Source organism: Rhinopithecus roxellana, chromosome 11 (assembly GCF_007565055.1).
Source record: "Rhinopithecus roxellana isolate Shanxi Qingling chromosome 11, ASM756505v1, whole genome shotgun sequence".
Lineage (NCBI taxonomy): Eukaryota > Metazoa > Chordata > Mammalia > Primates > Cercopithecidae > Rhinopithecus > Rhinopithecus roxellana.
In genome coordinates, this window is record NC_044559.1 from 49,441,804 (window position 1) to 49,467,497 (window position 25,694).

General features: G+C 43.0%; 1 protein-coding gene across 4 annotated transcripts in view; it reads left to right on the forward strand.

Moving 5' to 3' along the window:
* Positions 1 to 25,694, forward strand: part of MGMT (O-6-methylguanine-DNA methyltransferase) — a 294,387-nt gene that overhangs the window by 6,051 nt on the left and 262,642 nt on the right. The window contains exon 1 of one of the 4 annotated variants that reach the window (XM_030940957.1): positions 6,812 to 6,902. The exons of the other annotated variants lie outside the window; for them this stretch is intronic. The gene's annotated coding sequence lies outside the window, so the exon portion shown is untranslated. Of the gene's footprint in view, positions 1 to 6,811; positions 6,903 to 25,694 lie in introns of those variants that run through there. 4 annotated transcript variants of the gene reach the window in all.

Genomic DNA, 25,694 nt, shown 5'->3' on the forward strand with positions numbered 1-25,694 from the left:
ATGGGAAGTCTGCAGCATTTCGTGTGTTTGTGGAAATGGGCCTGATTTTTATTTGGGGTGTCTCTTTAATCTCCTGTCATAGTTCAGCTCACCCTGGTGGTGGTTCTGGCCCTGCTGCGCTTGTTGCCTTGTACAGACCAGCTTAGGAAATGCTCACCATCACCCCATGAAGGAGAAGGCGCTGTGAGTGTCTTTGTTTTGCATATGAGGAACCCAGGACTCGGAGAGTTTGAGTGACTTGCACAGGCCTCTTGGGGTAGAGATAGAGTTTTGTTTTCAACCCAGATTTATTTGATAACCAGGCCCAGGCTCACAACCACTTGTGCCAGGCTGTCTTTGCAACGATGAACCTGAGAAACTGTTAGAAGTCTTTGAAGGGGCAAGACAGGGCATAAACAGACACATACCTGTTTATGTAGCTAAAGTTTTCTGAACATCAGTGTGACCCCAAGTGTTGCCTTTAGCATTGTGGGAAAAACAACGTGCCCAAATGTATTCCTACTTGAAGGTGTTGGGGACCCTGCCAAGGCAGACAACCGTAGGTGAGGCTGGGTGCGGTGAGGACTTAGGGATGGCAAAGCTGTCCCTGCGTGTGCCTTGTGCCTACCCCACACCCCACCAGAGAGTGGAACGACCAGGGCAGTGGGGCCAGAGGAAAGATGGGAGGATGCAGAGGGCCAGCCATGTCCCGGGACTGTGCACACGCCGCACTGTGTCCCTGCAGGCCAGGGACCCATGCCTGATTCCCTCTGAAACATTTGTGGGACTGCGGCTACTGGTCAGGTTTCTCCAGGTGGCCCAAGGGCTGGGCATTTTGAGCAGAATGGTGGGACTGTGGACGCGGATGCATCTGGGGACCTGGCCATAGTTCAGTTTGAGCAAGGTGTGGCAGGCATGTGGGGCTGGATAGGAAGGCAGAGCCAGTCGGTGGGGCCAGGGCCTAGGGAGCCCAAATGCTGCACTGGGTGAGGGGCTTTGGGAGCCTTGTGAGTGGGGACACCAGCCTGTCAGCGCTTCCCAGAGAAGATCATGGGGCTGGCAGGGGGCTGATTGGGGCAGAGGAGGCAGGATGGTGGCAGCAGGCCTGGCAGGGCGAGGACAGTTTCAGGAGGTATAGCTGGGGTCAGCCCTGGTGGCTTCTGGTGAGAGCTGAGCAGGTGGGAGTCGGAGAGTGTGGTTATGAGGGACTAAGTTTAGAATCGCTTTTCTTATTGAGAGAGAGGAAAGCCTTGGTGTGTGTGCTTTTTATGTGAGGGAAACCAGATAAAGGATCTGGCCTTGGAAGGGTAAACAGGCCCCCCTCTGCCCTGCCTGGCTTCTGGGTTCTGAGGCGGGAGATTGCCCGACTGCAGCCACGTTCAGGCGAGGATGGCAGCAGTGGACCCAGGCTCATTGCCATTGCTCCCACCCCAGCCTGTCTCTGTTAGGCGCAACCTGTACGTCCTGCAGGAGTCGCGGAATTTTAAAAACCAAACTGTCAGGTGTTAAAGGTATAGTCACATCAGAGTGCAAATTAGAACTAGTGTGTACTGGGGCCGAGTTTCCTTAAACACCATGACATGTTTTGTGGGCTGGTGTGGCTGAGCGTGCCTCTGGGCAGCAGAGATTGACAAGGATGGCTGGGCTTCCTCCGGGCCCTGGGCTCGCCTCGGCAGCCTTGTCTTTGAGGGGCTCCCCGTGTGGTGGGGAGACCTGCTTGTCGCACCCACACATTTTGTAGATACTGGTGAGGGCTGGCTAGACCGAATGAGGTGAAGAGCTTGGCCTTTGTTGGGGGGGCTTGGTAAGTGGTTGAAGATGTTGAAGAAGGCCCCTCCGAGGAGGTGGCTTTTGAGTGGAGATTTGAACAGTGAGAGGTGGGAAGGTCTGGGAAGGAGGCTCCCAGGGGAGGAGTGAGAGCTGCAGGTGCCTGGATGGCTGCAGATCAGTGTGTTGGAAGCATAGATGGGAAGTCCTAGAAGGAGGGTCACCGGGTGGGGGGGTGGGGTGCGTTGAGGCCACTGTTGCAGGCCTGGATTCACTCTGGGAGTGTTAAAGCCAGGGTCTCAGCCTCCTGCACTTGTCATCTAGTTAAAGTCGTGCCAGCAGGGCAGGGCTGTGTGTCTGGCTGACGGGGGATCAGATGAGAAAGTGTGTGCCACCCTCAGCAAGGTGTGTGAGAGGCGTGGGGCACGGCGGATGCAGCGAGTCTTATTAGTAAGGCCTTTAACGCTCAAGTGGAAGGTCCTAGAATAATGGGCAAAGAAAAGGAATGATGTATTTCTAAAAGTGACTGAATTTAGCTAGCTATCCCAAGAAAAGCCCATGTGTGCTATTCCTTATTGTGCAGAAAAATTCGTTTCTGTCACCATTGTGTTATCAACAGATTAAGCCGTCGAGTCAGATGGATGCTGTGGTTGTGCGGGGTGCAGGCCACTCAGCACACTCCCAGTGCCTCTGCAGGCCATCAGTCTCCAGCCCACGCCAGCCTGAGAGGCAGGCGACGTGGGAAGGGAGGGGCTTCCCACCAGGACACAGGAGGTTGCTGAGGAGGCCGCTCCCATGGTGCCACTTCTGAAATAAGGAAGAACTGTTCCTTAGAAGGAATGCACAGGTTCTGAAGTTAATGTTCTTACAGAATGTTCTTACAGTTTAACGTTATCCACCCTCTTGGCCACAGTTGACCACCCTGTGGTCGTCCTTGGCTCAGCAAGAGGACAGGCTCTTGGAGAGCCACAATCTGTGACCATATTCATAGGTGACCAACCATTTGCCAGGAGGCAGGACTTTCCGTGCTAAAACGGGGATGTCCCAGGCAAACTGGGGTGGGTGGTCCCTGCCTCCCTCTGCTCTCATTCCAGGGTCCTCCTGGGCATCACTGCTGTCACTTGGCAACTAGCTTGCGTCCACCTGGGCCTTGAGGCAAAAGCAGTCGTTTTCTTTTCTTTTTTTTTTTTTTGTCCTCCGGAAGCATGGGCTTGTAAGCCTTCCTGTTGTATTTTGCCATGAGTGTAATTAGAACGTCTCCCAGCCTGGGTCATTTCCCGTTAGCTGGGTGTGGCCCCCGCTGTCCTTGTCGCATGTTTTGGATTGTTTGTCACTCCAGAAAGTCTTCGGGGTCATGGTTCTCACTTCCTCAGACATTTTTCTCTCCTGGGTGTGGGGATCTTTTGCTCATGAGACTTTCCTTCTTTGGGCCTGAGACGCTTCTGCCCCAGCTGTGAAGGTCGTGACAGTTGCAACAGATAGCTTCTTGGAAAGGTGGAAGGCTCTGGTGTTGGCCAGGGAGAAGCAGCTGCATGGTCTCCAGGGGTGTCCTGGGTTCTCAGGAATCCCGCGGCTCCGGGGGGAACCGCTGTCTGGGGCAGTGCTGGTTCCATGGTCTGTTGGGGTTCCTGGGTGCTCACACTGCCCCGGCGTAGCCGGATGCTGGGACCCATCACCAGGCTGCTGGGAATGGTCAGGGCTCGGCTGGAGGGGGTGCTGCCCTGTGTGTCCTGCCGCAAGGGGTCGGGGACCCTCCCAACTCAGGGTGTCCTGCACACCCACACCGCCTCCCTCTTCTATCTTTGAGGCACCTGGGAAGCTTCTGGACATGTTGAACCCACACGAGACTGAGTGGTGGGGTCTGCCATAGGAGTGGCTTAGTGAGGACCAGAAACAGTTTTGAGCTGGGCACTGGCACAGACAGGGTGAGAGCCAGCTGCATAGTCCTCACAGCCTCCCCGCCTGTGGACCCCACTTGCGGACCAGGCAAGTCTGCGGCCTTGTGGGACCCCGGCAGTGCTGGCCTCCTGCATTTGGGCCTCTGCATCTGTGCTCTGCTCTGAGGTTGGGTGAGTGGGGGACCCGTGTCCCTCTCTTCCCAGAGCTGCCTCTGCTCTATCCTCAGGGAACCTCTTCTGACCTGACCCCCACCCAGATGTCCTCTGCTGCCCTCTCTCTGAATCCTCCCCACTCTCATTTCTTCCAGAAGCTACTTCAGCCCCCATGATCCCTCCCTCTCTGGGGCCCTTCACACATCACTGTTTTCTACTTGGCTTGTATTGTTTCCATCTCTTGATGGTGGGATGCTAGATTGGATGCTCTCCAAGGCCTGGTGTGTAGCTTCTACTTAATGGAAGGTCCAGCACAGCGTGCTGTGGACTGAAGCGTGTCCCCAAGATGCATAGGCTGAAGTCCTGACCTCCAGTTTGGCTGTATTTGGAGACAGGGCCTTTAGGAGGAAATTAAGGCTGACTGAGTCACAGGAGTGGGATCCTACTCCACTAGGATTGGTGGCCTTGGCGGAGAAAGAGAAGATCACTCCCTTCTGCACCGTGTGAGGACACAGCAAGGAGAAGGCTGTCTGCAAGCCAGGAAAGGAGCCCTCACCAGAAATGGAATCAGCCAGGACCAGCAGCTCTCACTTGCCAGCCTCCAGAACCATGAGAAAATAAATGTCTGTTTGTTAAGCCCCCAGTCTGGCATTTTGTTATGGCAGCGCAGGCAAACCAATATATAGGTGAATTACAGACTAAAGTTGTTTCAAAGGCACAAAACTCATCAAGGGATTGTGTATGAAGTTGGAATTTGGAGCTGAGGATAACTTTGTCATCAGACAGTGCTCCAAAAAGTCACTGTTGTCAGGTTTAGCTCTTGGCATCCCAAAAGATGTGAGTGTATCGTGGTAAAAGGCAAATAACAAACAGAAACCCAGATTTCATGACCAGAAACATCAGTGGTGGTGGGAACAGGATACAGCAGGCAAAACAGGAGACCCCAGAGGCCAGCAGGCCATGGAAAGGCCTGGTGCTGTCCTGGCCCTGGGTGGGCATGCTCTGGTAAGCAGTAGGGGAACCTGCACCCTGATGGGAAGGAGAGACCAGCTCAAATGCTGCAAGACTGAGTTTTTTAAACTAGTCTCTACAGGTTTATTGGGATTCTTTTTGTTGGTTTATTGATTTTTTTTTTTTTTTCCCTCCAGATTGGTCAGTATACACACTCTAATCTGGCCTGGTTCAAAGGACAGCATGTGGTCGTCTGGTTGGACACCAGCTACATCTCTCAGAACCATACTCTTTGCTGCTTTTCAGGCTAAGATAGCTCTCGGAGACTGTTTGGAGGTCTCTGTTGATTTAGGGACCAGCTTTCTTGCTGAAAGCCCCCTGGCCCACACCTCACCAAACTGGCTTATGTGGCTGCTGATGGGGCGACAGAGGAAAGGTAGATAGAAAAGGTTAAATTTACTTTTGTCTAACTCACCAATTCATGCCGTGGATTGTAGATCTGCAAAATATACAAAGTTCACAGGGATTTTATGATTGTTGCAAAGGAAACTTAAATTGTCAGCCTTTTACTGAAGGATGTTACCGTTCCGAAGCTCTGGCCATGCCCCCATTCTGGCTGGCCATGGCCCTTGCAGCACAGGCTGGCATTGTGCCCTTGGCGTTGGGCTTTGGGGGCCCAGCTGTGCAGGGAGTGGATGCAGGGTGAAGCCAGAGTCCTGGCTTAGGGCATGCGCTCTGCTTCCTGTAGTGCTCTTACCATTTGAAGTGTGGATTTGAATTCTTCGTTATCCTTTATTTATTTATTTATTTATTTATTTATTTATTTGCACAGCTATGTTTGTCATTCAATTCCATAGTGAGAGCCTCTAAGAATATGATTAACCTTGAGGGTCATCTTATAATGTAATTATTAATGATTGATTCTGTTTATCCTTGAAATCAATAAGAGAGGCATAATGGTTTGGTCTGTAGTCGGGCGTGATTTCTTACATTTCGTAAACACGGTTCTGTGACAGCAGTTGTATCGGTTTATTACCCAGAACATGTTTGATGAATCTGAAGTGTATGATTAGTTTTATGTAATTATTGTGATACGTAGTGTTCCTTACATGACTTATGTTAATATGGCAAATAGTGTTAACATCTCCTGCCACTAATAGTTAGGGTGGGGACGTATAATAATTGATCTTCCTGGGAGTGCTATAATGTAAAAACAATTCAGGCTGTTGGAAGTATATTTTACAAGTGTGCATGGGGCCTTGGGGATGTTATATTGAAAAACCCAATTGTACAGTTACCATGGGAACCCAATTAGAATAGATTGGTTGATTTTTTTTTTTTTTTTTGTCTTTCATCTTGACCAAAAATCTAATGTATTTTAAATGTTTTCATATGGAACTGTAGTCATATACTGACTTGCTATGCCAAACTATTCTGCTCGTTTTTTCCAACTTTAAGCTAAAATAGTGAAAAGTTCTCGAGTGGATCCTTATGAGAATGTCTCCCAGAGAGAATTAGTCACGTTTTGGTGGAAAGGTTTGTGTGAGTGATGGTGGTAGAGTGAGGTTGTGGACAGCTTTTATGAAAAAAGGGAGAATGAGCATTTTCCTCTGAGGGCAGGCAAGGACCCTCGCGTTCCTCCTTTGGTGGAGGACATGAGTGTGTTTCTCCATTCTCAGGTTTGTAGACGGTGAGATTAGGTCCCTAAATGGCCCTATCGGTGTTGTGGAGGGGTAGGGCTGGGGTTGGGGTGGGCTAGAGTGCTGGGATGGGATCTGTGTTTGCCCTCCTTGCTGGGGGTCCTCACTTTCTTTGCTCTCAGAGCCTTTTTGCACACTTAAAACTTATGAGGGATCCCAAAGAGATTATATGAGTTTTATATTAATACCCCATTAGAAATTAGCAGTGAGAAATTTTAAAATATTAATTCATTTAGAGAATAAGCCTATTAGCTTTTCACATAAATAACATTTTAAAATAAAAAGTAGCTATATTTTCCATAAAAACCTATTAGGGAGGAATGTTATCAGTTTCCATTTTTTAAAACTTCATAATGCCTGGATGAATAGAAGACAGCCAGCTTCTGCTGCTTCGTTCGGTCTGTTGTGACGTTGTTTGGGTTGAAGCGCATCAAGAGAATCTGGCCTCCCTCAGGTAAGTAATTAAAAGGGGATAGTGTTTTCACAACTTTCTCAGGTAACTGAGGATATTTTCCTTGGACGCTACGTCAGGGCTTGGCAAGTGGTCATTTCCTGAGGGTTTGTAGCCGTGTGCGATCTGAGACCCCTCTGTGAACTTTTTGTTCTCTGTGATGTTAGAATCCACTGGCATGCCTTGCACTTTGAGTGATTTCATAGTGTCTGTCATCGGCCCTGTGGAAAACGTTGCTTCATTGAGTTATACAGATCTTCCAAATGTTGACGTTTCCTAATACAGTCCTAAAAATAATATTTGTTAGTATCACCACCTTTCTCCTTAGAAAAGGCATTTAGTATTGGGAAGCCATGGTGGTGGGTACCAGTATTGTAACATTTTAATCATCACTTGAAGTTTCTGGCTGGGCACACTGGCTCATGACTGTAATTCCAGCACTTTGGGAGGCTGAGGTGGGAGGATCACTTGAGGCCAGGAGTTGGAGACCAGCCTGGGCAATATAGCAAGATCCCCATCTCTACAAAAACATTTTTTAAAAACGAAAGTTCCCCTTTTATCATCAGCAGCAGGTACTGTCCAGTTGTGTTCATTACAGGTACAGACTGTCCAATTTTGAGAAAACGTCCGCCAGATACGCAAGTCTGAATAACTGTTGTTTGTGAGTCATTCACACTAGTAAAGCTTTTGTTCTAAAATGAAGTTGGTAAGTTCAGCAGCAGTCTCTGCCACTTGTGGAGCCCTCCTGGTGGCAGCGTCATTCTGGTTTGTGGCAGAAGTGCTTTGCTGCGCTTCCCATTAGGTCACAGAATGTTTGAAAGGGTCAAGATTTAGGAAAGTTTGAATGCTTCGTCAGGACATTCTGAAGTGAACCTGCCTGTTGCCCTGACCATGTCTTCTTGCTAGAGTTTGGTGTCAATATCTTGGCTCTTGAGGAGGCATTCACAGTTTTCCCCACCATGGCTTCTCTGTTGTCTTGCACCGTGCAGTGTGTGGTCAGCTGTAGTTTGTGCAGGTGCCCTTCAGCAAGTGGGGGGATGTTTTACTCTTTTCTGCAATGAATATGGTGGATACTTTTCATTGGTTTCCATGTCTTCAACCAGTTTTGTGTTCCTAGACAAGTGCCCACCTGGACTTGGTGAATTACTATTTTCATAGATTGCTGGATTTAACGTGCCGGTGCTGATGTGTTTGAGGATTTGTGTGTCTGTTCCTGAGAGGTGTTGGCCAGCAGCATTCCTGGATCGTCTGTCTGCCTTGTTAGGAGGGCATTCCTGCACTCATAAAATGAGGCCTCTTCTGTATTTTGGATTAGTTTGTGTACCATTGGCATTGTCTCTTCTTTAAATGCTTCATAGGATTTACCAGTGAAGCCATTTGTGTTTGAAGTTTTCTTTGTGAAAATAACATTAACTATGAATTCAGTTGTTGTTTTTTGTTTTTTTTTTTAGTGGCTATAGGACCATTCAGGTCATTTCTTTCTTCTTGAGTGACTTTTTGGGATTTCATGTTTGTCAAAGAATCTGACCATCTAATCTAAGTTTGTTGAATTTATTGGCCTAAAGTTATTTTTTTTTTTTTTTTTTTTTTTTTTTTTTTTTTTTTTTTTTTTTTTTTTTTTGAGATGGAGTCTCGCTCTGTCGCCCAGGCTGGAGTGCAGTGGCCGGATCTCAGCTCACTGCAAGCTCCGCCTCCCGGGTTCACGCCATTCTCCTGCCTCAGCCTCCCGAGTAGCTGGGACTACAGGCGCCCGCCACCTCGCCCGGCTAGTTTTTTTGTATTTTTTTAGTAGAGACGGGGTTTCACCATGTTAGCCAGGATGGTCTCGATCTCCTGACCTCGTGATCCGCCCGTCTCGGCCTCCCAAAGTGCTGGGATTACAGGCTTGAGCCACCGCGCCCGGCCGGCCTAAAGTTATTTTTATATTCCTTTATTATCCTCTCAATGTCTGTGGGATTTTGAGTCGTGTCCTTATTTTTATTCCTGATGTTGGTAATTTGCACATTGTCCCCTTTTTTGCTAACTGGTCTGGCTAGAGGTTTATCTGTTTCTTTTCAGAGAACCAACTTTCGTTACTTGATTGTTCTCTTTTTTCCTGTCTTACTGATTTCTGCTGTTTATTATTTCTTTCTTGTGCTTACTTTTAGTTTAGTTTGCTTTCTTTTTTGTAGTTCTTAGGGTAGAGGCTGAGATCATTAGGTTTTCCTTTCTTTTCTCATATAAACATTTAATGCTAAAAATCCTCTCTAAGCACTACTTGAGGTGTGCTCACAGGTGGACATGAGCTGTTCTCGTTTTGATTCAGAGCAGCATATTTCCCAGTTTCCCTTGTGGTTTCTTCTTTAATGCATGGGTTATGTATTAGTACATCATTTAATTTCCAAGAATTTGGGGATTTAAAAAATATTTGGGTACTTTCCCAGTGTCTTTCTGTTATTGATCTATAGGTTAGTTGTTACCTTGTAGTCAGAGGACATACCTTTTATGATTTTAATCCTCCTAGGTTTGTTGAGGGTTGTTTTACGGCCTGGAATATGGTCTACCTTGGTGAATGTTTGGAAAGTGTATACTCTGTGGTTCTTGGGTGAAGTGCTCTTTAAATGTCAGTTGGGTAAGTTTTGTTGATAATGCTGTTCAAGTCTTCTACATCCTTATTGAATTTTGTTTCCCTGTTCTAAAAATTATTAGGAGTATTGACATCTCCAGTTACAATTGGGGACTTGTTTATTAACCCTTTCAGTTGTATTGGTTCTTGGTTCATCTCTTCTAAGTGATTTCATTAGGTGCATACATGTTTAGAATTTTAACATCCTCATTGGGAGTTTAGAATTTTAACATCCTCATGGGGAATTAACCTTTACTCTTATGAAATGGCTTTCTCTAGTTTTGTTGTCATGTTCCTTTTTTTGAAATTATTTGATATTAGGATAGCCACTCCAGCTTTCTTTTAATTAGTGTTTCTGTGGTAACTGTTTTTCCATTCTTTTACGTTTAACCTGTTCTTGTCATTACATTTGACATGTGTTTCTTGTAGACGACACAGTTGGGTCTCTTGCTTTAAAAAATCTAATCTGACAGTGTCTTTGTAAAATTGAAGTATTTAGACCATTTACATTTAATGTAATTATTCATATGGTTGGGTTTAAGTATACCATCTGACTATTCATTTGTCGTTCACCAATTTGTTCTTTTTGCCCTTCCTCCATCTTCCATAGCTTCTTTTCAATTATTTGGATATGTTTTTGAATGACTCCAATTTAACATTCTGTCTACACTATTGGCTTATTAGCTATCTCTTTTCTTTTTTAGTGGTTGCTTTAGGATGTGTAATGTACATACTTAGCTTATGCTTATCATAGTCAGCATTCATGTAATATAATACAACTTCATGTGCAGAATAAGCGCCTTAGCAAAAGTATGCTTCAATTTCTCTCATCCCATTTTTTGTTATATTATTGCTACATGTGTAATACAGTCCAAAATATAGTGTTATTATTTTTATGTTGGGCAATCAGTTTTCTTTTAAAGATATTTTTAAAACCCAGATTTTACATTTATTTGCATATTTACTGTTTCTTGAAATCCTCACTCTTTTGTGCAGATCCTGGTTTCCATTGGGTATCATTTTTTTTACACATGAAAAACTTGTACCATCATTTCTCAAGTGCAGATCTGCTGTATCTGAATTGTCATGTATTTGTTTTTGTTTTTTGAAAAAAGCCTTTGTCTCATCTGCATTCTTGAGAAAGTTTGAATTCAAGGTTGACCTGTTTTTTTCCCTTTTAATACTTTAAAGATGTTGTTCCATTGTGTTCGGCCTTGCATAGTTTCTGATGATCAGTTTGCTGTCATTCTTAAATTTGTTCCTTTGTATGTAATCTGGCATTTTTGCCACCTCTGGCCACTTGAAGGTTTTCTCTGTGTCACTTGTTTTCAGCTGTTTGATTATTTGTTTTTATGTTTCATCTGCTTGGATTTCTCTGAGCTTCTTGCATCTGTGAGAACAGGTTACATATCCCTTCTCTGAAATGGTTGGGACCAGAAGTGTCTCTGATTTTGGATTTTTTTCAGATTTTGGAATATTTGCATGTATATATAATGAGATATCTTGGGGATGTGACCCAAGTTTAAACATGGAATTCATTTTTTTCCCCATATATACCTAATCCACATAGCCTGCAGGAAATTTTATGTAATATTTTAAATAATTTTCTGCTTGTTACAAAGTTTTGACTGTATTTCAACTGAGACCTGTCATGCGAGGTCAGGTGTGGAATTTTCCACTTGTGGCATCATGTTGGTGCACAGGTTTTGGGTTTTGGAGCATTTTGAGTTAGGGGTGCTCAACCTTGTTTTACCTCATATAGATTTTTCATCAGATTTGAGGAAATGTCACTGAATATTTCTTCTGATATTTTTCCTGCCTCCCCTTTTTCTGAGGCTCCAATTGCACATGTGCTGCTTAATACTGTCCTGCGTCTCCCTGAGCCCTGCTCATTTTCCTCAGTCTTTTTGTGTTTCTGTGCCTTGATAGTTTAAAAAATGTTATTTTCTCATTGTTGCTATGTTTTCCTTCTGCTGCATCTAATCTGTACATCATATCGATTGTATTTTTTACTTTAGATACTGCATTTTACATCTCTATATGCTCCATATGGGCCATTTCTCACATCATGTGCCAGTTTTCCTCTAGCTTCTTAAATATGGAGCATGTTTATAAGAACTGTTTTTATGTCCCAGTCCACTTGTTTTACTCATCTCTACTTTTCTGGGTATGGTTCTTTTGAATGATTTTTCTCCTGATAGTAGGTTATATTTCTCTGCTTCTTATGTGTGTGTGTGTTTTAAATGGGATTCTAGACATGGAGAGTTTTGTTGTTGAGTGCTAGATTATGTTGTCTTTTAAAAAACAGTTTTGGACATTGTTCTGGTGCAGGTTCAGTTTCTTGAAATCATTTACATCCTTTCAAGGCTTGCTTTTTAAAAAAATGTTTTGTTAGGGCAGGTGCAGACCAGGTTTTAGTCCAGGGGTAGTTTAGTCCTACTATTTATGCAGTGTCTTTATTTTATAAGGGTGTGTGTATGTGTGTATATGTATGTATATGTATGCATGTATTATATATATATATATGTATTATATATATATTAAATATATGTGTGTATTAAATATATGTATATTACATATGTGTGTGTGTGTGTGTATATATATATATATATATACACACACACATATATATATGAAATAAGGCAGCTCTGAGGTCTTTACCTGATGAATGTTGTATTAGGACATCTTTCCACACTGGCTGGTGAGAACATGAAATATTCCCAGCTCTGTCTGTGCTCAGGAATTATTTGGGCTGCTACTTCTGGGGATCTTTCTTTGACCTCAGGGGGTTCCTTCTCAAGCAGTGTCTCAGTGGTTAGGCAGAGGCCACAGTGGACTCTTCTGGAGATGTCTGGTGTGTTCTCTGAGTAGGCCCTTCCTCCCTGGTACTCCTCCCTGAAGATTCTAGGTGTTTTGTTCTTTTTGAATTCTGATCTCTTTCCCACTTTGGTGAGACCACCCACTAGTTTTGGCTCAGACCTTCCACCTCGACACAGCCTGGAGGCTGCATCCAGCCCTTCCCTGGCAACTGGCTCACTTCGCTTCCCTTTCCTTGGGGAGCATAGCTCCTGGCTGCTGTTGTCCTTGTTCTGAAGACCATTGTTTTATATAAAAGTTGAGCACCCCTAATTCAAAATCTGAAATGCTAAAGCATCTGAAAATTTTTTATCATTGACATGATGCTCGAAGCTGATGCTCAAAGGAAATGCTTATTGGAGCATTTTGGATTTTTGGATTAGGGATGCTCAAACTGTAAGTATTTGCAAATATTCCCAAATCCAGAAAAATCTAAAACCTGAAGTACTTCTAGTTCCCAGAATTTCAGGCTACTCATCCCGTACTTTATTTCATTTTAGCTGTTACATGTGGTTCTTGCTACTCTGTAATGGCTAGAAGTGGAATCCCCACCAAGTTATTAGTGGACCCATATTAACAACAACAAAAAAGACCTGCTGGGCTGCTGCGGTACTGAGATTGCTCAGATTACACAAAGCCCTCTGGCCCTGACCCCAGACCCTCTGGCCTTTTCACCCACTTCAAAGTGGGTGAAAAGCTTCACTGACTGCTTTCATAGGCATGTTTAAGCCTGTTTATTCTGGTCCTCACAGAATAAGAATTCAAAGAACAATAATTTTCAAGAAGACTTAATTTAAGTTCATCTTCCTTGTTAGACTTGATATATATAGGTAGATAGCCGTTTTTAATTTTTTTTTTCTCATGGAAACAAGAGTTGAAGAAAACTAATTTACCTTCTAAATTTAGGCACGATTTACCAAGTCAAGGTGTGGTTGGTTCCTTCCTTCCTTCCTTCCCTCCCTCCCTTCCTTTTTTTTTTTTTTTTTGAGACATAGTGTTGCTCTGTTGCCCAGGCTGGAGTGCAATGGTGCAATCTCAGCTCACTGCAACCTCTGCCTCCTGGGTTTAAGCATTTCTCCTGCCTTAGCCTCCCAAATAGCTGGGATTACAGGTGCCCACCACCACGCCTGGCTAATTTTTTGTATTTGTAGTAGAGATGGGATTTTGCCATGTTGGCCAGGCTGTTCTCGAACTCCTGACCTCAGGTGATCCACCCGCTTTGGCCTCCTGAAGTGCTGGGATTACAGGCGTGTGCCACCATGCCCGGCCAGTTATTGTATTTTCCGTATGCTTTCTGGTTGTTTAGCTCATACTCAGTCTTTCCCTGTATGTTTGAGAAATTCACAGGTGAATCCCAGATCACAGGTGCTTGGTGAAATTGGTATAAACCTTAATTGACTTTCTGTTAAGAAACATAAAACATTTTATTTGTATTTCTATTCCAAAGAAGGACTGTTCAAACTTTGTATGGAGGGGACACAAGATTGGGAAGGCAGAGGAAACAAAGGGCATCTTTGATTCAGATTATTTTTCTCCTGTCATCATCAGGCTTCAGTGTGTGTCATCACTAGAAATGTACTCTGCTGAGTTCTGTCATTTCAGCATTTTCATGTTGTCAAAAATGAGACCAGACAGAAGAAGAGTGTATTCTTTCCTGCCAGAACTCACACAACGCTGTAGTTAATGCCTCTGGCAGTCAGGGCTTTAATCAGTTAAATGTAATAGTGGTGATAACGTTAAACCCTTGTATGGCAGTGTACCTGGGCAGCCCAGAGAGCTCTGTGCAACTCTGCATTTGAAAAATCAATCAACTAGGACTGTCTTTTGTCCTGGGCTACTTGGATAGCTGGTATGAACCACCCAACGTTAGCCTCCTACTTGTTGGGATGACAGTTTCCTTGCAGCCATGCCCACTCTTGACAAAGAATAATTAGGTGCCCTGCTGGTGGCTTGGATGGTTTGCCCTGCTCTCATAAGTGTACAGAATTGAAGAAGTCATGATGGTTGCAGTGGTTCCTCAGAGGAACAGTTAGTTTTTCAAGTAGGACTCTGATTATCTGTAAAAGCCAAACTTTTTCCAGTGACATCACATCTCTGGGGTTGCTAGGAAGTAAAGGAGAAAATGGGTTCACTTGCAAAGTTTTGGATTACATGTAAGTTGTCAGTCGCTTGCAAAGTTTTGGATTACATGTAAGTTGTCACTTGCAAAGTTTTGGATTACATGTAAGTTGTAAAGGAGTGTGTGTGTGTGTGTGTGTGTGTGTAATATATACACTGTATCATCACCAGAAATGATGCTTGCCATAGACTTTTGGTAGAAAGGAAGTTTCTTTCTCTTCTGGTTGTCTGAATTTTGTTTTCCTTTTTTCTGCTTCCTTCCAGAAGGGAAACAAAAAATTGTGTATATGCATTATATATATACACATATATATGTACACACACTATGTATGAAATGCCTGTTCATATCCTTTCTGCCTGTATTTCTGTTGAGATTTCTTTTTCTTATTGATTTACAGGATTATTCTGTACAGTCTGGATTCGAATCCTTTGTCAGGTGTATGGTCTGCAGTTGTCTTCTCCCAGTTTGTGGCCTGCGTTTTCATTTTCTTTATACCCTGCTAACCATATAGGTGTATGTATGTATATTTTCTCTCCTGATTGTGGGTTATATTTCTCTGCTTCTTATGTGTGTATTTTAAGTTGGATCCTAGACATTGAGAGAATACACACACACACACACACACATGTATATATAAACCTATATGGTTTGTAGTGGGAAGTCAAGCTGTTTCTCAATGTCAGATGGTTAAGTTTTGAAATTTTCTCTCATTGTACTCAAGGGTAGAATGATTGGAGTGTCAATATTCAATGCTACAGGACAATAACTTTTGTAAAAATGGTTAAAGCAGATAGACCCCAGTCAGTTAATCCACCTCCTTACCAAAACTTGGAGGTATCATGCTACTAGCAGTTGCTAACCTACTGGGTAAAAAATCCTATCTCATCGTGATCTTAATTAGCACTTCCGATTGCGAGCGACCTTCATTTCATGTTGCCATTCGTCAGGCCTCTTTTGCGAAATGCCTGTTCATACCCTTTCTGCCTATATTTCTGTTGGATTTTCTTTTTGTTATTAACTTATAGGTTTATCTTATATAGTCTGGATTCTAATCCTTTGTCTGTTATATGTGCTGCAATTGTCTCCTCCCCGTTTGGCTGTGTTTTCATTTTCTTTATAGTGCCTTTTGATGGACAGGAGTTTCTAATTTTAATATAGTTGCATGTAATTGGATTTATGATTCTTTTCCTTTATAGTTTGCACATTTTGCGTCTTGTTTCAAAGCCCTTCCTTATCCCCAGTCAAAACAATTCCACTATTTTCCTATGAAAGTATCAGTTTTTTTTCATATACAAGTCTGCAGCTCATTTGGAAGTTACCTTTGCTGTGGTATGGAGTAGAAGTTCAGTTCTTTTTTAATATGAATAATCAGTGGCTCCAGTCCCATGTATTGGGTAACCCCTCCTTTCTCCAGGACTCTACGGTGGCTTCACTGCACATATATGACAAACATGTGACATACAGATATAGGGCAAGAAAGGCAGTGCAGAGCCCTGGAGAAATGAGGAGATACACAGTAAGCGGTGCTGGAGCTGCTGACTATTCCAAGTGGACGTATGCCTTTTTCTGGGCTCTCCTGTTTCTTCAATGTTTTTGTCTTTCTGTACTAATGCCACAATGCATTAATTACTATAGCTTTAGGTTAACTCTTAAAATTGATGAGTCGGCTGAGCATGGTGGCTCATGCCTGTAATCCCAGCACTTTGGGAGGCTGAGGTGGGCGGATCATGAGTTCAGGAGTTTGAGACCAGTCTGGCCAACATAGTGAAACCCAGTCTCTACTAAAAATACAAAAAATTAGCCTGGTGTGGTGGTGTGTGCCCCTGTAATCCCAACTACTTGGGAGGCCAAGGCAGGAGAATCACATGAACCCAGGAGGCGGAGGTTGCAGTGAACCAAGATAGCACCATGGCACTCCAGCCCAGCCTGGACAACAGTGCAAGACTCTATCTCAGAAAAAAAAAAGGAAAAATTGGTGAGTAAATCTTCATATATTGATTTTCCTCTTCAGGAGTTTCTTGATTCTTTTTGGGCCTTTGCTCATCCATTCGCATTTCAGAATAAGCTTGTCAAATTCTTAGACTAACCTGTTTGGTATTTTGATTGAGGTCCTTGGGTCTGCAGACTAAGGTGGGGAGAATGAGGTCTTAGGATATGAATCTGCCTCTTCAGGAATATGCGTTCTTGCACTCTCTGTCTTTCTCTCTCAGTTTTCCTTAATGTCTCTCACATTTTAATGCTTTCATAAAGAGCTTGTGCACCTTTTGAAATACTCCCCTGTGTCCTTATTTTTTGTCGTTGTTGCTATTCATATTATAAATGATATCTTTTTCTAGGATTGGATTTTTCTTTATGACTGGTATGTGGAAATGCTATTAATTTTCATGTCTTCATCTTATATTTAATTTACTTTCTAATTTCTAAAAATGAATATACCACATATGTATTCTTTGTTTTTTCTAAATAGACAGAGTTTTGCTTCTTTCCTTCTACTCTGTAAACCATTTCTTTCTTTTACTTGTCATATTGTACTAGGATCTCCAGTTCCATTTTAAGTACATGTGGGGATAATACACCGATCTTGTTACTTATTTTAAAGGGAAAACTGCTAACTCTTCATTACCAAAAATGACACTTGCTTTAGACTTGCGGTAGAAAGGAAGTTTCCTTCCCTTCTGGTTTTCTGAATTTTGTTTTCTTTATTTTTTGCTTCCCTCCAGGAGGGAAACAAACAATTATCAGAAACTATTTCAGAGCTGAAGAAAACTTCTTTATCTCCTTCTCCTCTACTGTTCCTTGAAAACTTTTAAAAAATTGTAGTCAGTCTTCAAATTTTATTAAGTGATTTTTCTGCATGTATTTAACTGTTTATGTGATTCCCAACCCCATATCTGTTAGTGTGGATCATGAGTTTAGGGAATTATTGATGTTAAACCATCTTTGCATTCCTGGGATGAACATTACTTGGCCACTAAGAATCATCCTTTAAACACCTCCTAGACCAGGCTTATTAATTTATTGCTTTTAACTTTGGCCAAACTAGTGGTTTAATTGCTTTTAAGGTTATTTATTCTTCATTGTTATTGTTATAAGATTATTCTTTTTAAAAAACTGGTTAGGTTAATTATATGAAGCTATATTTATTTTTGCGCAATCTTTTTCCACCCTTTAACTTGCAGCCTTTGTTCTTATATTTAAAATGTGTGTGAAGTAATATAGTTTTAAAAATATCCAGTTTGGTAGTCTTTATTTTTTAATTGAATTGTTTAGTCCAGTCACATTAAAATAATTATAGTTGAACTTACTTTTACCATTTTGCTATCTGTCTTCTATTTGTCCCATCTTTGTTCCTTTATTTCTAACTTATTTTGCTTTCTTTTTGATTAAAAAAGTACTTTTTAAGTCCATTTTTCTCCTCTTTCTGGTTATACAGATTTGTATGTTTCATTTCGTGATTAGCCTGGAGATTATAGTATACACCCTGGACTTATTATAGTTCACCTAAATTGCTACTTTGCCACTTCCTGAACAGTAAAATACTTTACAAAACGTTAGTCATTTCCCTTTCTCCCAGCTTGGATGCAGTTATATTTTAATTATATATACATTTAAAATGCAGTAGTCACTTTTGTCATTGTTTAAACATTTGGTGTTTGTGTCACCGTGCCCCATGCTTGCTCTCCAGTGCTCTCCATTGCTTCTCCATTATCATGCCTCCGTCTGGGCTGACTTCTGCTTGAAGGACTTGTATGTTTACTTCGTTTTTTAAATGCTAGTCAACTGGCAGTGAATTGGCTCCATTTTTAAACACTAATAGTTATTGATTGTTGAGTTAGCAGTTACTTACCTCATAAAATATAACATTCCATCGTCTTCTGGTTTCTGAAGTTTGCTGAAAAGTCAGCTGTCCGTCTTACTGTTGCACTTTTGAAGGTAATGCAAATGTTTTTATGCTGGCTGCTTTTAAGATTTTTTCTTTGGTTTGAAGCTAATTGTGTTATGGTTTGTTGAAGTTTTCTTCATATTTATTCTGCTTACGGTTTGCTGAACTTCTTGAATTTCTGGATTGCTCTCTGTCATCTATTGGCAAATTCTTGACCCTCGTCCCTTCAAATATTGCTCTGCCTCATCCAATCTGTCCTTTCCTGTGGGAGTTGAATTATAGGTAGGTTAGTCCTTTTGACTGTCCTTTGGCTCTCTGTTGTTCTTGTTTCCTTTGCATTCCTTTCCCCTTTCTCGACCACAGTTTGGATATTTTCTGCTGAGCTCTCTGGCAGATGATGGACCTTATTTTCTGATGTGTCCAGTCTGTTACTAAACCCATTCAATGAATCCTGAATTACAAATTTTGTATTTTTCAGTTCTAGAATGTCTGTTTTGTGCTTTAATATGTATTTTAATTCTATATTTAAAATTCTTCACTTTCCCACTTCTGTTGCCTGTCTTTTCCTGTTATTATTAAGCGTATCCATCATAATTATTTTACAGTTCTTATCGGCTAACACCAGTATTGTGGACATCTATTCCTCTGCTTGTATTTTCTTCTTTTTTCCCTTCTCTTTATTATTAATTATTAAATACATATTTTTGCTTTTTGCATGCTTTTAAAATTATGTTTGTTGGACTTGTGCATAAAGGACTGTAAAACCTCTGGATTGTCATGCTTTTCATCAAAGCAAAAGCTGTCTTTGCCCTTAGTTAGGCATATGGAGTGAGGGGTGAAGGACCTTAGTTTCATGAGGGATTAATCTGGGTCAGGGCTGGCCTGTTATTTTACTAAAACTCAGTCGCTAGTTGGACCTTCCCTTTGAGCATGGTCTTTTGATGGGAAGCCCATGGTCTCTTTCTCCTCAGCCTGTAAATACTTCGGGAGATCCATTGGTTCTCCCCTTAGAAGGTTTTGAGCTGAGCTCTTTAGCTTCCCACTTCCCCTGTTTCAAAGTCTCCTAAAGTCCTGATGGGAAATGTGACTATGTTTGAAGCAGGCCCTTCTCTCTCTGTCTTTCCGCCCACCTTTCTTCCCACCCATCTCATAAGTGCCATTAGATTAAGGGAGAATATGCTTTTCCTTTTAGGAGCCCTCGCTTGACTCAACTCCCTAGGCTCATGCATGTAGCCCCATAGGATAGCAAATTGATTGCGCTTTTGGGGTTCTTCTGATTCGGATCTTTCACACCATCCCCAACAGACCACCCAGAGCTTCCCTGGTTCCCCTTCCCAGGTGGAGTGGCTTTGCATGGACTGCCACGGTGCTCCCCATCTACACCCAGAATCAGTGAGCGTTTCTGGGCAGCAAAGGGCAGTCTCCACTGTACAGTCCCAGTCCCCCTAGTCCTGGTTGCTTCCACAGCTCTATAACATTTTAAAAGACGAGTTTTGTAATTTTTCTGACTTTTTCCAATTCCTTCGGGAGTATTGGGCTGCCTCCATTAGTTCGTTTTGCTTGGAAATGAAAGTCCATTCTGAAAACTTGATTGAAATCTTGATTGAAATCTTAGATTTCTGCTTTCTCCTTGCTCATGCTTTCTCCTGTCCTCTATCTTCCTTTGCCCACACATTTCATAAATGCTCATTGCATATTCTAGGCAAGTTGCTTTAAATATCTGCGATCCTGTGGGTCGAGTGTGAGCTTTGTGGTTTTCATCTTTCTGTGATTTCTTGTAACTCTCATGATGACACGGGACCTTGTTTGATGACTTGGTTGAGTATTAATTTATATGGGCTGAGCCTGATCTGTTTGACTCCTGAGTGCCTACATTAGGGATGCTTTTCTCTCCTTTTCTCTAAGGGTGGGTGTTTGGGTTTCTTTTGCCTGGAACCAGGGGATCTCAGGGCAGCACCACTCAAATCTAGGTCTTTCTAAGGCTTCTCACTCAATTAGGGACCTTGGGTTGTCAGAGAGGCCCCAGTGGAGCGTCTGGAGATCACAGGGGTGTGGGCCTTCTCTGCTAATGCTGCCCACCTTCCCGCTGCTTCCTCCAGCCCTGGCTTCCTCTCCTTTTCCCGAGTGCCCCGATTCTCTTTGGATTGCGCCTGCTTGCTAGAGAGGCCATCCAGGAAACTTTGAAACATTGCCATTTATTCAATATCTAGTGTATCATAGTCCCTTAATCCAGTTTTCTCAAAACAACTGGGTTGATAATGTTTTTGCATAAATCTACCAGAAAATAAATATAGATAAAAATCTTGAAGATTTAGAAAAAGTAATATTAAAATAGATCCTTAGATAGGTTCTTATCAATATCTGCAAGTGTGCATCCCGATATGGATTCCATCAGTTAGAGGGATTTAAGAGGGGTCACTGTGCGCCAGGCCCAGTGTGGGATCTGGGGCTCACTAATATTTATATTTCTGCCTTCAATCTGGGAAGCAGCCCTTTTCAGAAAGGTTTGCTGCAATACTCTCTAAGGGACAAAGCTGAGTGAAACTCGAGAGGCTTGTCTCATATGCACAGACATCACGTGCACACTTACACCCCAGTCATTTGCACATGTGGGATCATCACAGTTGTATGTTTGCCTTTTTCACCTGACCTTGTCAGTGCTTAACCACATATTGAACTCTTTAATATCATTTTTGGAGAATGGCAAAGTGTCCTACTGTAAAGATATAACCTTCTTCCATTGTTAGAAATTTAGGGCAATTTCATATGAGACTCTGTCTTAAAGAAATAATTAAAATTTTGTTCACAAAGATGTTTAATATAGTGTTTAGAGAACTCAGCACACAGGGAAGACTTCTTGTGTCTTACATTGAGAAATTCTTTTTTTTTTTTTTTTTTTTTTTGAGACAGAGTCTTGCTCTGTTGCCCAGGCTGGAGTGCAGTGGTGCGATCTCGGCTCACTGCAACCTCCTTCTCCGAGGTTCACGCCATTCTCCTGCCTCAGCCTCCCGAGTAGCTGGGACTACAGGCGACCACCACCATGCCCAGCTAATTTTTTGTATTTTTAGTAGAGACGGGGTTTCACCACGTCAGCCAGGATGGTCTCGATCTCCTAACCTCATGATCGCCCGCCTCACCCTCCCAAAGTGCTGGGATTACAGGTGTGAGCCACCGCGCCCAGCCATTAAGAAATTCTTAACCAGCCTCTTAGCTTCCTGAGTTCAGGACTGTGTTGTATAATTTTGAAGCCACAATAGTGATATGGTCATTTTTTTGCATCTCTTCATTCAAAAACCTCAGTCACCTGGGGAGTGGGTGGGGTGTGTGCTGGACCCTGACCTTGAACTATCCAGACAAGTTCCTGACCACGTGGAGCTCAAGCTTCCCTGAGGCTTACCTGGATGACCTGCTCGGTGGCCAGCCACGTGCTGCGTGTCAGCCGATGAACTCTGGGTTCCTGGCTTATCAGAGACTTCAAGTCCTCATTACCTTCTGGGTCTCAGTTTCCCTAATATGTGCAGTGACAGGATTGGCCAGGGCTTTCCAACAGAAGTTTTTGCAACGATGGAAATGTTCTGTGTCTCTGCTGCCCAATATGGTAGCCACTAGTCACATTGGCTGCTGGGCACTTGAAATTGACTCCTATGGTTTAGAAACTGAATTTTAAATTTTATTACATTCCAATTAATTTAAATAAGTAGCCACATGTGGCTGACAGCTGCCTATGGACACTAACAGTCTAGATGGATATAATGCTTGTTTAATGGTCTTAAGTGGTCTTTAGAGTCTATTCTAATCCTGACATCCGGTTTTCTCTGCTTGTTTGTATTTATTTGTTTATTTGTTCCTTTATTTTTACCATGACTGCTCTGAGTACCAGGAGCTCCTTTTTGGGATGTCACAGATCACAAACTTCCTTCTCTGTACTGTGTCAATAGGGACGTCACCCTGTGGGGAAAGGAATTTGCCTGAACAAGACACTAAAAAGATAAAATAGGCTGAAGCAGAGAAGAATAAAAGATTGTGCTGGCATGAGCTAGTTTTGCAAAACCCATTTAAATAAACTCAGGATATTACCGACCCCACACAGACATTCTTTCCTTGACTCTGAAATGTTCCTTTAAACCAGGTTGTGAATTTTTGTCAGGATTAACAATTTACATTTATGATTCTGTTTTCTTTTATAAGTAACTGCTGTTGGTAAATGAGACTAATTATTTGAATTCATGGTACAAATAACGTAATTTAGAGTTACAGAACTCTTGATTCTCTGGGTCTAAGCAAAATAAATGTAGTACCTAATGCTGGAATAGAGCAGGAGTTTTCTTTGAATCTCAAAATATCTGCTTTGTGAAACTGGGTTAAGTTATTTTAGAAACTATAAATAGTCACTTGGTAATTAGGTGTTTGGTTTTATTTGTTCTAATGGAGTGCTTATTACAGTCAGTGCATTTTTACCCCACGGATCAGAAGCTTTTATAGGCCAAGTGATGAGAGACCATCTACATTTCATTTGCTGATTGTGACTCATCACTGATGATCGATGGACTGCTGAACTTTTAAATTCCTGTTTGCTGGTAGAGAAAGAAAATCCTCATCTCTTTTGATAGGTCCTACTCCAAAATTCTGCAGCCATTTTATATAATCATAACCTTACACGATATCGCACAAAGGCAGAGAAATGATTGCATGGACATGCCTTCCTGTCAAACGTGTATGGAATCTGGCCCGTCGTAGGCTTATCTCTTTCCACCAGGATTCTTCTTCCCTTTTTTCTCGGCAGAGCTTCTTCACGTAGTTCAAATGACATCAGAACTTCATCAGGATGTAAGTTCCTGCAGAAATAGGCCTGTGTCTGGTCAGTAAACACAGAATGTAATGACATTCCCAGAGCATTCACAGGCCAGAGTCTGGTGTCCTCCCCAGCGTCCAGCAGGCTGTGGATGGATGGCATGCAGCTGACAAGATTGATACTGCATTAGACATTCCTGGAGGTCCCTGCGGCCAGGGACTGGCACTCGCAGGCCTCTCCCTGCACACGGCTGTCTTTGGAGAGCACAGAGCAATGGGAGGTGGTTTTGTTTTAGTATTTGGCATTTGGAGTCTCGCTTTTAATTTATCCTCACCCTTTAAGAAATAATTGGTAATTTATTTCTTAGAGATCAAATGTTGCTACAAGCTGAAAACTGTTTTATAAATATTTCAGGAAACCTGAATGCCTGGAATTTTCATTGTCATGCTTAAGTCTTCCTCCGTTCCACCCCCCTCCAAAAGCTGGTCCGATTCTTGCCTTGGTGCTGTATGCTATTTGCCTTTTCCATAGGCTCCAATAACAATAAGTACATCTTAAAATTGATGAAACTTTAATGAGTGGCTAGCAAGTGGAGAGACTACTTTTATAACAAGATTAATACCTTGGCTCAGGGGACATAACATTTTAGTAAAAGCAAAATTTGTATGGTTATCCTAGCAGTGCTTGCAACCTCTGGCTTCCTTATAAAAATGTCTAAATAAAATACTGGCAGCCATCACTAGCCATTATTTCCATCTGCTCTAGGTGGCCTGACCCGGAACCCACTCAGGGCGGTGCGGTCTGGGCCGGGGTCTCCGGGGTTTCTGTCGCATCAGCTTGTGCAGCCGTGGAATGGGGATGGGGCACCGAGGCTAGCTGTCCGTGCTCTAGAGATTCCTGGGAAAAAATACAGAAATAACCCACAAGGGAGCCAGCATTTGGTGGTATTTTACATAAATTCATTCATCATCTATACCTTTTCCCCTTTTAATTACTAGACTTTAAAAGGAATCTTGGTATATATTTATTTTTATTTTGTTAATTCTTTCCTTTTTTTAGAAAATTGTAGAGATGGGGTCTCTCTACATTGCACAGGCCGGCGTTGAACTCCTGGCCTCAAGTGATCCTCCCACCTTGGCCTCCCGAAGTGCTGGGAATACAGGCATGACCCACTGTGCCTGGCCAATGTTTTTTTCCCCGTTTTGGCAAGGGAAGCCTATTGGGGTAGAAGTTCTGAAGCAAATACTCTGAATGGTTTCTAATTTTAATAGGGGGAGCAACATTTCCTGATCTCATTTATAATATGATATAAAGCTGCTGGCCAGCTGGCACTAATCTTAATTTATGATCTATTTAACCTTTGTGTTTCCTAGCCACAGCTCGTACCACTCCCTGGTCTCTACACCAGCATGTTTCAGAGGCAGACATGCAGTGTCAGTTCTGGATTCTAGAGGCAAGGGGAGGGTTTTTATGGAGGGGTGGTGCACAGCTCTGTGCCTCCCCGGTCAGCTGGTACAGCACAGCAGTCAGCAGCGAGGGCGTGGTGAGGGCCCTGCAGATCCCCGGTCAGCTGGTATGGCACAGCAGTCAGCAGCGAGGGCGCGGTGAGGGCCCTGCAGATTCTTCACGCTGTCCTGGGCCTCTCTCCTCTTTCTGAATTGCAGGACTTTGGGGTCAGATTAGACCCTGCATGTACACAGATGACAATGGAATGGCTTTTTTGGGGGACTTTTTATTTTGAGATAAATTTTAGACTTGCTGAAGAGTTGCACAGAGTTTCTGTAGGCAGCCACCATCTGGTTTCTGCAAGCAGTAACACCTCACACTTACCACAACCAGGGTGTTAACACGGGTGCACTACTGTAAACCTTGCCATCTCTCCTTTGTCTCCTCTAGTGCAATGGTCTGAATTTACGTTTCCTCCAGAGTCCTGTGTTGAAACTCTACCCCCATGGTGATGGCATTTGGAGGTGGGCCTTTGGGCAATGCCTAGGTCAGGGCAGAGCCCTCAGAATGGGATTAGTGTGCCTATAAAAGAGGACTGAGGGAGCTCACTCTCCTCTTCCACCACGTGAGGATGCAGCAAGAAGGTGCTCTCTGTGAACCAGGAAGAGGGCCCTGACAGCCCCTTGATCTTGGACTTCACAGCCTCCAGAATGTGCGAGATGAATTTCTGTTGTTTACAGAGCACCCAGTCTAAGGTATTTTATTCCAGCAACCAGAAGGAACTAAGACGTCTAACTTGTGTCAGTTCCTCTTGCCTTGTTTTTTGTGACCTAGACCCTTTCGAAGCATGCTGATCAGGTATTTTGTAGGATGCCTCTCATTTGGGTTTGCTGATGTTGTCTCATGGAGAGACAGAGGTTTCGTGTTTTTGGTAAGAAGGCACTGAAGTGATGTGCCCCCTGGAGGCATCCTGTCCTGGGGACGTATGTCTGTCAGTTACTGTGATGTTAGCTTGGTCACTGGGTGTGGTGACTCTTGTGCATTTCCTCTTGGTAATTTAAGTTTTCCCATTGGTAATTAATACTTGGGGGGAG